Source organism: Candoia aspera, chromosome 8, assembly GCF_035149785.1.
Source record: "Candoia aspera isolate rCanAsp1 chromosome 8, rCanAsp1.hap2, whole genome shotgun sequence".
NCBI classification, from domain to species: domain Eukaryota; kingdom Metazoa; phylum Chordata; class Lepidosauria; order Squamata; family Boidae; genus Candoia; species Candoia aspera.
Window position 1 is genome coordinate 52176107 of NC_086160.1, and position 13309 is coordinate 52189415.

The window sequence follows — 13309 nt, forward strand, 5'->3', positions numbered from 1 at the left end:
CAGAGCTGCATGGTTCTGGGGCTGCTTTCCATCCCGCAAGGCAGGGTGTAGGGTGGCCAGAAAGGCAGATATGGGGGGGAACAGGCAGTTGGGGAGAGTTGAAGGGGAGGTAGACCCTTACTTTGAAAGAACCGAGGCTCGGAGCTGGGAGGGACCAAGCTGGGAATGGCTTGGATCTAGCTGGGTCCTTGGCTAACAACTGATGGGATTTGGTTAACAACAGAAATGGAGAGTGCCAGGATTGCTGTCACTAAGCAATGCAGTCACATAACATCACATTTTACGACTGCATCACTTAGCAACAGAAATTCCAGTCCCAACTGCTGTCATAACTCATGGACTACCTGTGTTTCAAATCTCACTATGGGGTTGATAGCAGGTTTGTTTTGTCACACTGAGGATTGAGACACTTGCTCTTACTGATGCAGATACTCAGACATGTCTAATTAAATACAGGTTTATAACTTTTATTGTTCACTTTCAGAACTAGAACTACTAGAAGTAAATTCCAATCATGAATACATTAAAAAACTCAAAAGTTTAGCTGGCCAGACTAGGTTTGAGTTCCAAAAGAATTAGTGTGGGATGCCAACATAGACTATTGTTCAAAATAATGGTGTCAACTGTATTTCCCATTTTTATACCTTCTAACAAGACTTGACCAGCCCATCAAAGCTTGATCAATCCCACTTTGACTTTTCTCTATGTACCTCATCCAGTTGAGGTAGAAGCTGTAACTTGTATCTTCTTCAAACCCCTCATTCTGGTAGTTTTCTACATGCTGTATTAGCTAAAATCTTCCTGGATAAACCTTTTGGGCCTACTTTTAGTGGGTCTCACATCCCCCCCCCCTGTGTATATATACATACACACATACATATATACATACATACATACATAGAGAGAGAGAGAGAGAGAGAATTAGTATTTTCTAACAGCCTCACCAAAATGGCACAAAACAGGAAGTAAAGATAAACAATCTGGAACTCAGCTGAGCTGCAACTATTTAGAGGTTTACAAACTAAATTTCTTATTTCCATTCTCAGTGCTTCTAAAAGCATCCCTAATACAGCTCCAAGCATGAGGCAGGGATCCTAGAACTGAAGTTAGATCTTGAAGATTAGTAATGTCCTATTGGCTGAAATTATTCTCCCCCCCCCAATTGGGCCCAGCACTGTTGGCTCTGGCGGATGATTACACTTCATTATGGGCTACAACAATGGAAAATAAAATAAACTCTATTGGATTAACCAAAGTTATCTTTCTTTTTGTTGGCTATGATCATGCCAAAAGGCGAATTTATCAAAGGCTGGAGAACACAGACCGTGAAATTGAAATTGGCTCCTTAACGTACAGCTTTAGAATATTCATTACGAAAAATACATGGTAACCTGCTAACTATCCAGGGACATTAACCTCCCCAAATTTAAGGAACAATTTTTTTTTGAGTTAGGCATATTGTTTTATCCTCAGCTCTTTTAAGTGGTAGATACAATACAACCCTTGTATCTCAGCATATTGCGCACTTTATATGTAGATTGTGACACATTTCCTTTGTTTTTCTGTGTTGTTGTCTTGGATTTTTGTCTTATGTTTGATTGTATAAATAAGTACTTGTATTTGCGACTGAATAGCATACGTAAGTATTCTATTTGTAAATAATACATTCTGCTTCTGAAGTCATTTATACTTCAAGAACATTAATACACTGCTTCAGCATGAGAAAGCAATGGTCCAAAGACTAGATTCTGTCTAGGTAAAGCTATATGTGGTTCTTTTAGAATATACTATTAAACCACCAATCATTCCTGAAAACAAATGATCTCTTGACAAGAAGCCTTACAGAACTCAGACCAAGACTTATTTATAACTTTTGCTGCATTGCATCTGATCATGATGTTGGATCTTTAGGGACTGCCTGAAATTGGTAAGTTTCATGATGAAGTAAGATTTTATCAGAATACCATGCTATATACGAAGCAAATTTTATCAGAATACCATGCTATAAACTTCTCATTCACAACAGCCTAGTACCTAAGACAGTTGCTTCTTTTTATAGGAGAGAATGTTTGAAGTGCTCGTTTAGAACAACTTCCTGATATATGAAAGACATTATGTTGTATGTATTTGTGTGGTACCAAAACTTTACAGATCTGCCCATCATATGACTTGTGGAAGTAAAAACACATCAGTTTTGGTATCACCTATTCCAACTGTAAGGTCTACCTGCAGGGAAGCTAGTTTCCAGAATTTTATCAATTTGCAAATTATGCATCAGTCATTTCATGCAATCGTGCTTAAGGTATTTTCAGCATGGTTTTAATCAAAACAGAGATGAGATTAGCCATTTTTTTAAGGAAACCAATAGAAGGACACATTGCAGCTGGAGTATGTACAAATCGAAGTGAGTATTTGTAGCTCAGAGTTGAACTGTGAAGTCCTTGGTGCTCTCTAAGCCTTTTCTTGCAGACATTTCATTGCCAGACTAGGCAACATCTTCAGTACAAAGAGGGAGTGGGTCTTGCTCTCAGTTTATATACAATGGGTTGCCCTGCTTGTGTTGGTGGGGGTGTTGTTCTCTCCTTGGGAGTTCTTTGATTGGGCTGTTGTTTGCTGCTTGGTTGATTGACTGAGTTAATAGTTCATTGATTAAGGTGTATTATGCTGTTTGATTGTTCATCTGGTGTTAATCCTAGTGTTGATTTTTGCGTATCTGGTTGTTGCTTGCTGGCTTTTCTATTGTCTCTTTTGAATGGTATGTAAATATTGTTTATCTCTGTGTGTCTGTTGATGGCTGTCTGAGTGCCAGGCTTCCAGGAATTCTCTGGCATTTTTGGATTTGGCTTGATTTAGGATGCTCTCTGTTTCCCAGATGAAACTATGGTTGAGTCTGTCCATGTGTTGTGAGATTAAGGAGTTCTCATCATGTCTTCTGACTGCTAGTTGGTGTTTGTGGATGCGCTCTGCTAGTCTTCTGCCTGTCTGTCCTACATAGTAGCTGTTACAGTCTTTGCACTGTATGTTGTAAATAACTCCTGTTTTTTCTTCTTGGGCTATTTTGGGTTACTTAATATGTTTTGAAGAGTTTTAGTTGGTTTATGTGCTACGGTGATACCATGCAGTTGTAACAGTCTGCTGGTGCTTTCTGATGTATGGCAGTGTTATCCTTTTCATCGCTTCTATTGGTTGGGTTGTAGTGGGTTGGGTGGTGAGGCACTTTTTGATAAAGTTGAGAGGGTATCCATTTTGCTGGAAGATGCTGTACAGATGATTGTTATGTTCACTGATTCAATGTAGTTTATATATCGTAACATTTCACATGCCATGGCGCTGACGCGTGTTTCTGTTTGGGAAGGAGCTGCTGTGAGACCTTGTACCAAGCTCTGTATGTGAAATCAGTACAATGGAATGTGTTTAGCTTATTTTCTCTGCTCAAGGACTTTTCCCACAGACCATCAGAAACCGTTAGGAGCACCTGGGATTGTGAACTTGAGAAGATTCTACGGGGGGAAGGATTTCATTTGTACCCAGAGTTTTTAGTTTGAATTTGGCGCGCTTTCACCATTCTCAGCTTTCTCTGTGATCCTGCATACTATTCTTTAATAAATCAGGTATCTTTGAATTCCTACTCATGAATCTGATGGTGTTTTAGAATAGGCAACCATTACAATGATCTTTTTCCTTTTTCTGGTGTTCTGTGTTGCCTCAGTGTGTAAGTGCTGGTCTGAATAGTGCAGTTGTCAGATTGATTACTGGTTATATTGTATAGAATATAGAGTGCTACATTATTATGTCATTTTACTGAATGTTTCTGTTTTATCATGTTCTTATTTTATTTTACTGTATTTTATGTTTTTATTTTTATATTTTTGGTGGGTCTGTGACTTGTACTAAAGTCATTCATACATTCATTTTCTCAATTACTAACAAGCTGTGACCATTTTGGAAAACTGAGTGCAGGTCTAGTCACCAAACTTCAGAAAAAGTTGAAAAGCTAATGAATCTAGAGAAAACTGTAGCCAAATTGATTAAAAAAAAGTTGGAAAAACTTCCAAATTTTTATTTGAAATACTTAAGTTTTTTTTAAAAGTAGAGGTATGGTGTGGAAAGTAGATACCTCTCTCATATTGCTAGGTTCTCAAGTAACCAAATTAATCTAAAAAATGCTTCATATGGACAAAAATATATACTTCATATACTATGGAAATCAGAGCACATTGGAGTAATTGCCTATTACCATGGGTTTGAATTAAAATCAGGTTAAACAACTGTATGAGGAATAGGGCTTTCAATAGCTACTAATCATTATATATTTACAGTATTTCTTGGAGATAAAAAGCAGATGGAACGTCTCTGAATTCCCATTCAGGGGAAATCTATGGGTATCTTGCTGTAACAAATCCTTGGCTACCTAAGCCTTTAGAGGGATGTAGCATAGCATATCATGTGTATTTGGTTAGCGGTCATTATCCAAGGTCTCCAGCAGAGGTCTTTCTAGTCCTGATACATGAGATCGTTTTAATTGGAGCTGCCAAACACTGAAACTGTAACCTTGTTCAAAATCACTCTTCTACTCTGCTCTAATCAGCAAGCTGTGTCTCATTGACACAGAAACAGATATTTATTTGCCCTACTGTTGTCTCTAGCCAAAAAGATTTTGCAAAAATTTTAACCACTGCAATACTCTGTAAAGGCAGAGACAACAACAGTATAAGCAATTACGCTGTTTCTTACCAAAACAAATGCTGATAAAGAAACCTACTGTTTTGTAGACATTATAGGAGGACAGCTGCGTTAGTCTACGATAGCCAGAGAATCCGGAGGAGTCTGGTAGAACTTTTTCTAGCTAACAAAGTTCATTAAAAGGCATAAGCTTCTATGAGCACACCATCCCCCAAAGTCCCCCAAAACTAGAAGCACTGGATCCAAATTAAATCAACATTTAAATACAAAATGTCAGGGAATCACTAGGGCACTAATGAGAGCTAGAAAACAGTTTGTTCAAGTTTGCCACTGATGCCTATTAAGCGTTATAGCTAATTATAGCTATTAAACATTGTATAAAAACATAGGGGAAAAAGTACAGTATTTTTAAAGGAAAAAATATTTTTGAAATACTAACATGGGGTATGGAATTGGGCCTCATCAATGATGTCGTGAGAGTATTAAACCCAGTACCTGCAATATCAAACTATTATGAAAAATCAGTTTTCAGTACTTTTATTTCCAATTTTATTAAGTAATTGGAAAAGAGCAAGTGAAACTTACAGGATCATACTTATCCTACAATTAATAGGATTCTGAAGAAATAATCCAGACACAGTAATAAAGAATACCATCTCCTCTTTTTTTGAAGATAGAGACACACACTCATATTTAAGAATATTTTAATAAAGTCAACAGTGTCCAGTTACACAAATTCCCCAAGGCTGCCCAAATTTCTTGAAAATCCTCAAAATGTTTACTACAGTAAAGCATGAGAACCCCTAGAAATGTTTTGTAACCTCAGGTAGTTAAAATGGAATCTGATATTAATTTGCAACTTTTGATCAGGCAAACTATTCTGGAGGGCTTTTTAAAAACTTGCAGTGTTTGGGAGTTGGTGAAATTCCATTACAAAGTTTTAAGTTGCTATTGAATTTTCCCAAGAATAACAATTCAGGCAAATTTTGAAGGCAATTTTTTTTGAAAATTTTGAAAAAAGGTTAAACATCTATTAAACTAGAGTTAAATGTAAAGAATTTTAAAAAATAAAATAAAATAGTTATTCCTTACATAGATTATACAAATTTCTGATTAATAAACATTCTTACACCTCTGCTTCTCAGTATATCCCAGTTTTGGTAAGAGACTGAGATAAACATTGACACTTTTCCTATGATGCTCAGTGGATTAGTGACATCCATAAAGTAGTCCACCATCTGTACTTACGTTGTTTTCAGATTTCTTGTATCTGATCAAGTTTTACCCAATTCCTATGTGTAACTGCACACAGACTGCACAAGCAACCAGATTCAAACCATCTTCCCATCTCCATACCTTATCCTCCCCACGTTTATTACATAGTTCAGTTCAATTTTTGTTCAATTTTGTTATGCATACAAGAACTGCTAGACTTTACTCAGGAGTGCTATTTAAGAATAATGGAACTTAAGGATGGAAATAATTTCCAGCAAGCTCTGAAGGTAAGTATCACAAGTTTTTCTTTTAACTGCACCCAATTAGATTGACTCAGATTCAAAAGAGCCACAAAAGGACTGGACCCTGGACAGGTGGGTTTTTATATCTCCCTGTAACAGTTGGGGAGATGTTTTATTTAAATAAAAAAAAAACAAGATACCAAAGTAAAATATGAAACAAGTCTATATGTGAGTGTTTTCTATTGCTTCAGTTCTATATTCTATCCTATTGCTATTATTTCTGTATTACTACACTAATTACTATAACAATTATAATTACTATACTCTGTTGCTGTTCAATTACTATTACTATGCCTCTACAGGAAGACTATTTTATAACAATGTTTTCTTCATACAAACACTGTTCTGCTTTAATTCCTCTCTCTGGAATTTCTTCTGCATTTTTCTTCTCTGTTACTGGCCAGCATGGAGAATACTTGCAACTTTCCATGTTGTGCTTCTATACTTGCACTTCTCCTTGCTGTGCCTCTATACTTCTTTTCCTCTGGACCATTCACTCTCTTTGAAGGAAAAAGCCCTTCCTTTGTTCCTGAGGGTTTGCTGGTGGCTGCAGAGCATCAACACACAAGTCTCCTCCTGTATCCTCCCACAACAGTTTCAAGGTTGCAGTTTTATTGGCAACTCTGCCATGCTGATGCTAGGGAGAAGGCTCAAGAGGGGAAGAAGGCAGCACAGGTGCCTGCAATTTTTCTAAGCAGCCTGCTCTTTCACAGTAAGTTTCTGCTTATTCCAACACATGCCTGGAGTCCAGAAACATCCCCACATCACAGACCTACTCCTTCTGTGGCAGTGCAACCCCATCCAAGACAACACAGGGAACGTAAAGGAACTCCCTGTACAAACAATAGCTCCATCTTGCTAGGGTTCACTTTAAGCCTGTTCTCTCCCATCCAGATCCTCACAGCCTCCAGACACTGGAATAAAACTTTAACAGCATCTCCAGAATGGTCCAGGGTTGCAACATACAATTGGGTATCATTAGTTACCCAATAGTTACCCAACATACAATTGGGTATCATTAGTTACCCAACACGATGCCGAACCTCATACTGCCAGATGACCACTCCTGCTGGCTTCATGTGAATGTTCAATAACTGGGGGGAGTGTGGGACAGATCCTGATGGCGCCACACATGAGAGCTGCCAGACCAATCTCTACACCAAGTCATCACTGACTTGAAGATCCATGGAACCACCTGCCAATCCCCCACCCCCAGCTGTCTGAAGAAACCAGGAGGGGCAAGGATCCAACCTGCAAGGGCATCCTAGAGAGCACCCTATCCACTTCCTCAGAGGTAACAGACCAAAAGGAAGTGCAGATAACCTGGCAAAATGCCACAAAAGTCCTCATCCAAGTGGAGGCCAAATTACAGCAAGTTTGAGTAACTTTACCAGCAAAACATTGAGCAAACTAGTCACAGAAGCCAGATGGTAAATCAGCAGGGGGCCCTCTTTCCAAACGGGAGTTAGCCACCCAAAAAAGGCTTCCAGATGACAATCAGCCAAAGCATTAAGAAAGCAAAAATAAGTATGCCGTAGAGTAAGCCCAAACTTGGCCACAGAGTATGGACATACAGTACATGCTCAGTCAAATTTAGTCTAACTTGTTCTCCACTTATGCACCAGACATCGATTTTGCCACTTTATCTCCTGGAAGTTCTCAGAAAACCAAAGAGCCAGCCGGGAGAAACCTGCAGGAAGAAGCCATCTAAATGTGTCAGGACCTGCAGAAGAAACAGGTGGTAGCCAACTGCAACTGGATCAGAAAGTGATCTGACCACGATAAAGGGCAGATAATATTGTAATAACTTCCATATCCAGATCACACAATTGCTCAGATGTGAAAACAAAGTTTAACATGTGATGCATACATGCATCAGAGCCAAGATAACCTAGGACAGGCTGATGGTTGTCATGGAGGCCATGAAATCCTGAGCTCTTTAAGACTCAGCCCCATCCACCTGGAGATTGAGGTTCCCCAGTACCAACAGATGAGGGAGTGGGTCTCCATCTCCAATCTGGCAACCAGGTCTAGTAACTCAGGGAGAGATTCTAAGGAGCAGCAAGGCAACCGGTACACCAAAAGGATGCCTACCTCGTCCTTACGACCTAACTGAGCACAGAGACACTCATCTCCAGCCACATTTAGAACAGCAATCCTTGCTGCAGATCAGGTGTCACAGTAGATCAATACTATCCCAGCCTGGCATTGAAGTTGGTACAGGACCTGAAATCTGGCTGGGCAGATTCCTGAGAAGACATCACTGCCTTCCCTCAACCAGGTCTTAGTGATATAGTCCAAATCACTCATTCATCCACTACCAGATCATGGATGGATGCAATCTAATTAGATAGACCTGGCATTAACCAGCACCAGCTTGAGGCCAGGTGCCCAAAGATCCAGCCACAGGGTCCCAGATAGGAGCAGCTACTTCTTCCCCTGGTAAGGCCTACTCACGGCTTCCCATGGTATCTCTCCTAGCCCAACAAGACCAGGATAGTACAGTTGTCTTCCTTCCCCAATCCACACCTAGCCCCAACCCTATTTAATATGGGGGCGTGCATCCCATCCCTCTCCTTCTCCATACTTTCTTGCTGCAGTCAGCCATGCAGTATAAGGAGGTTTAGTATTTCAGCATTGTGAACAAAGTTACTATGTGTGTTGAGTATTCAGTTTTTCCTTAGCCTAAACCATCTGATACTTATTAAAGTGGAGAGTAAGGAAAACTATACCTTTGTCCCTTGGGCATAAACATATTTCCATATGTTCAACATATGTACAAAAAAAGTTATGCCACTATGACTAGTATTGCCAGTTGAACACTAGTATGACTTTAGGCATTAACTTTCAAGTGATGACCCAATAATTTCTAGGTACTGCTGCTAAACAGAAGTTGGTGTGCATGTTTCAAGTCAAGTGAGCAATGCAATGACATAAGGCAAAAGTGCCAAAGGACACCTACCTTCTTCATGACTGCCAAGGACCCTTCCTTATGTGATTTTAAGATTATAATATCCTTTTACTTAAAAAGGGGGCAAGGCCAATTACAGCTTCTAACATCTTTATTTACAAGAACCAGACAGTCTTGAAAATAATAATGTTAAGTAACTGCAACCCTGTCCTGTTTTGGAACAGTGCCTGGATCATACAAAGATAAGCTGGGGCACTGAGGGGAATCCTAGGGGGATATAAGAGGACGGAGGAATTAACAAGATTTGTTTTCTCTCTGCTAAATTATCATTTTGTGAACTGATAACTTTCCTCAGGGCTGCCCTTTATGAGAATCTCCATATCACGTTCTCAGTATTCCAAATGTGCCTATTGATCATTCCTTCCTCTTTAATTCGATTTGTCTGAATTTGAGTTGGTACTATAACTGAAGCACAACTTTGTGGCAAAAAAATATTTTAATATGTGTAAATGGTTGCTTAAACAGGCTGTCATATAACTATGTACATACAATTCATTTATGTCTGTTTTGCTATTTGATTTATTTTATAACCAAGTAATTATTTAGCAATCAGCATATACTAGGTTTTGGTATTTTGCTTCTAATGTGAGAATCATAACTATCACTAATATCTCTCTACAAGATTATTTTCACAATAGTGATAAAAAGGCAAGATACTAAAGACACTGATACCATTTGTTTATCTCAGTCTCACAATTTCTTATGAAAATAATGAATACCTTGCATGACATGTATTGTGGTGGTTACAGTTCTGAGAAGCACAAAAAGCGTGTGAAGACTAACTAGCATTAAAAAGAAAGAGATGGTGAGGAGGTGATTACTGCAGTGGTACAGCAGAAGAATATCAGCAAAGTCAAACTGCACCTGACATTTCATTCTTCCTGAAGTCGCAGGGCCTTGCTACTCTCTGATCCATTTCGGCATGTATACAAATATATACCCTTCCAATACCATTTTGTCCAGGCCCCAGAACCAATTCCTGCATTAATAAGCAACCCCTTCTACAGCCCAATTATTTCAGCTTAATTATAGAGATTTAATCTTCTGGCATTAATATATTTTATATCTTGCTCACTTTCTACTCTGCCAGGGGAAAAACACAATACCTTTCAATGATTCTTCAAGGCCTGTAATTTCACACGGCAAGATTTTCAGTTTTAAGCTTTGACCCGTTTTAAAAAACAAACTTGGTTCTCCCCGCTTAAAACTATTTTTGTTGCAGCCCCCTACCTGCCCCATGCTCATGCGGCCAGTCCCTCTAGCGACCTCGGTTTAGCATGATCAGACCTATCGAGAGTCGCCTATTTTCCGGTCCTGTTTCCCTGAAGTTCTTATATGGGGTTCCATTTCTTATCTAAAAACAACTCGCTCTTTTATGCCAAGGCAATACTGTAGTCTCTTTCTGAAGCGCCACTTCGATTGGGGGCGGGGTGGTGTGCTACTATACTGTTCACCCTGAGTAACCTTGCCCTCCGACATCCTCATTCATTCTTTCTACTCCTGAAGAGGCTAAATTTCGCCTCGGCACCCAAGCCCAGCACAGGTTTTTCTCCATCCCCTGCCTTCCCACTCACCACCAGTTTTCCGGACAAGGAAGCTCCCACCTCTCCAGGCCTCGGCCGTCAGCCCCCTCCGCGCTCGGCGGCCGTCTCCTTCTGCAAAGAGAATGAGACTGCCCCCTATAGGGGACACGGCCCGGCCGCGAAAGGACGGCAGCTTGGGCTCGGCAAGGCAGGTGACTCGGGACGCAGCTCCGGGTAAGAGGAGGAAGAGGCCACCCAATGGCTCAGCTCAGAGCCCTCCCGGCTCTACCTCCACTCCCGAGGCCGGGGGAAACCGCTGCGCCGAGCGAGCCGTCCGGGCCAAGTTACTTGCCAGCTACGAGTTAGGAAACGGGAGAGCCGACGCGCTCACGCAATCCGCGACGTGAAGAGGCCACGCGCCCTCCAAATCACCCCCTATCCCCAGTGAGACCGGAACCTCCGGCGTCCTTCGCTTCCCTCCCCACCACACATCGCCATTTAGCACTCCCACACCTTTCGGCCAATCCACCCCAACCCCCGTGGAGTTCACGCACCCACGAAGTGTAGTTTCTGGCAAACTGCCTTCCGTGTTCGACCCGCCGCGGCGCGCACGCAACCCCAGCCCACTCCCTTCTTTTTTGCACCCCTCGCACAGACGCGCGCATCCTCCAACTCTCTCACTTGCTCCACCCCCGCCCGCAGGTTTCAGCGCCAATTTCACCTTCAGTATTCCCCTCCTCTCTTTTTCACAGAAACACACACTCGCGCAGACAGACTCACACTTGCCTCCTCCTCAGGAGGAGGTATTTCTGCTTCCTCTCCAGGACCTGCATTTTTCTGCGCTTACCTGGGATCAAAAGCTGCTTCCCAAGCGTTGGGTGTGTTTCTGCAGCTAGAATTCTTTTTCTTCTGTTCCCGCGGCGATGTTGGGATTTTCTCGTCCTCTTTAAATGAAATAGATGTTCTCGGCGCGCGTTCTCGTTATCTTTTCTTTCAAGTCCGCTGCGGTGGCAGCGGCGCGAGGAGGGAAGGTCTCTTAGCTGCTGCACCTGCTGCGAGATTTCGCAATGGCCTCTGGCTTCGGGCAGAATGAAGGTTTCCGCAGCTCAGGGCTCTTTCAACTCCCCTGCGCTTCTTGTCGTCCCCTGTCCTCGTCCACTGACTTCAGAATTGGCCTCGTAGCATCAGCTGTGCACATGGACCGTTACTGACATTGAGCCCTTTAGGTGTTCTTCTCCGTATCGCGCGCAGCAACAGTCCCCGGAGAGAGATGGGAAGATCAGGCGGCGGTTGAATCTCTTTCCTTCCAGCTCCCGTCCCGAAAGCCGCTCCCAGAAGTCCCCGGACGCCTTCTGATCGCTAGCACTGTCTAGGCGGCATAGATCATTACATGGGGCAATCCCCATCTCCACCTCCCAGCAGGCGGGACTGAGCCTCCCTCCCTCCAAGTCGCCTGGCCACTTAGAGGCTCTCTCAGGAGGGCGGGGTCATCTGAGAGGGGCGAGTGGCGACTGAGACACAAGCAGCCCTCGGAAGAAACGTTAACGCGAAAACGACACGTGGCTTCTGGTGCGCGGGGGCGTCCAGGTCTCCCAACGCCGTGACAATGGAGACGAGATTTAAAGAAGTGCCTTGGACTGCAAAGGGAGGGAAGGCGTTGGCCTGGTAATTTAAGGTATTGATGAAACTGATTGTCATCTCAGGACGTTCGCGAACATTGGCCAGCCAAGCAACATTTGCTGCAGCAGACAAAGCAATACTAGGCAGCCTGCATCCTTCCAGTGCTAGCAACCGTTCCCTCTGAAGTGTCCGAAGTAAGATGCAGTCTTCTGTTCAATACATACAGTATGTGCCCACTAATATTTAGGTTTTCTACTACATCTAGGAGGTGAAGCCTGAGATATCTAGATTTTCAATTAAAAATGTAGATTTGATTCCAAGATTGTTTTCTATCCCACATGAACAATTTCCATTCACCTGGGCAATTACTGCACAGGATGATTTCAGTACTTTATATGAAAATGTCTGCTTAGAGAGACAAGCACATTAATGGACACAGGTAGATTTTGGCAGATAGTTATGGTCACCACAACTCCACTTCATGGACCTTTGTGTAATGATTGTTTTTGCTATAACAAAGGTTATTTATTTATTCATTTATTATATTTTTATCACCGCCCATCTCCCCCACAAGGAGGGACCCTGGGCAGGTTACTCAGTCAAGAAGTTATTTCTTTTCACATCAGCAATACATCTCTTTCATCTTGCTAAATCTGATGTCTAATAACCTTTGCTGTATTATTTATAATTTTGAATACTATTTTTTTAATTAGAATCTTATGGAACAGCATTCTGGAATTTTAGGGGCACTGACTGTATTGTTTTTATCCTATGGTTTTATGTATTGTGAACAACACACCAGTGGCAACAAATGGACATGTATGATGACATCATGCAAATAATATGACTTACATGATTGTGTTAAACATGCCATTTGTGAAACAACCACAGGGCACCTGTTATTTTGATGTCATTGTTGTCCCAGGAACTAGACTTTGGGACTTTCAACATTGGATACCTGAGGGAACTAGAAGAAAATAAAGATTACAATTAAA

At 41.6% G+C, this 13309-nt stretch overlaps 1 protein-coding gene across 1 annotated transcript in view; it reads right to left on the bottom strand.

Annotated features, from left to right (window-relative positions):
* The window catches only part of UGT8 (UDP glycosyltransferase 8), a 50791-nt gene extending 38646 nt beyond the window's left edge, over window positions 1-12145 (bottom strand). The window contains exon 1 of the mRNA XM_063310169.1: window positions 11542-12145. The gene's annotated coding sequence lies outside the window, so the exon portion shown is untranslated. The remainder of the gene's footprint in view (window positions 1-11541) is intronic.
* Window positions 12146-13309: the final 1164 nt, after the last annotated feature.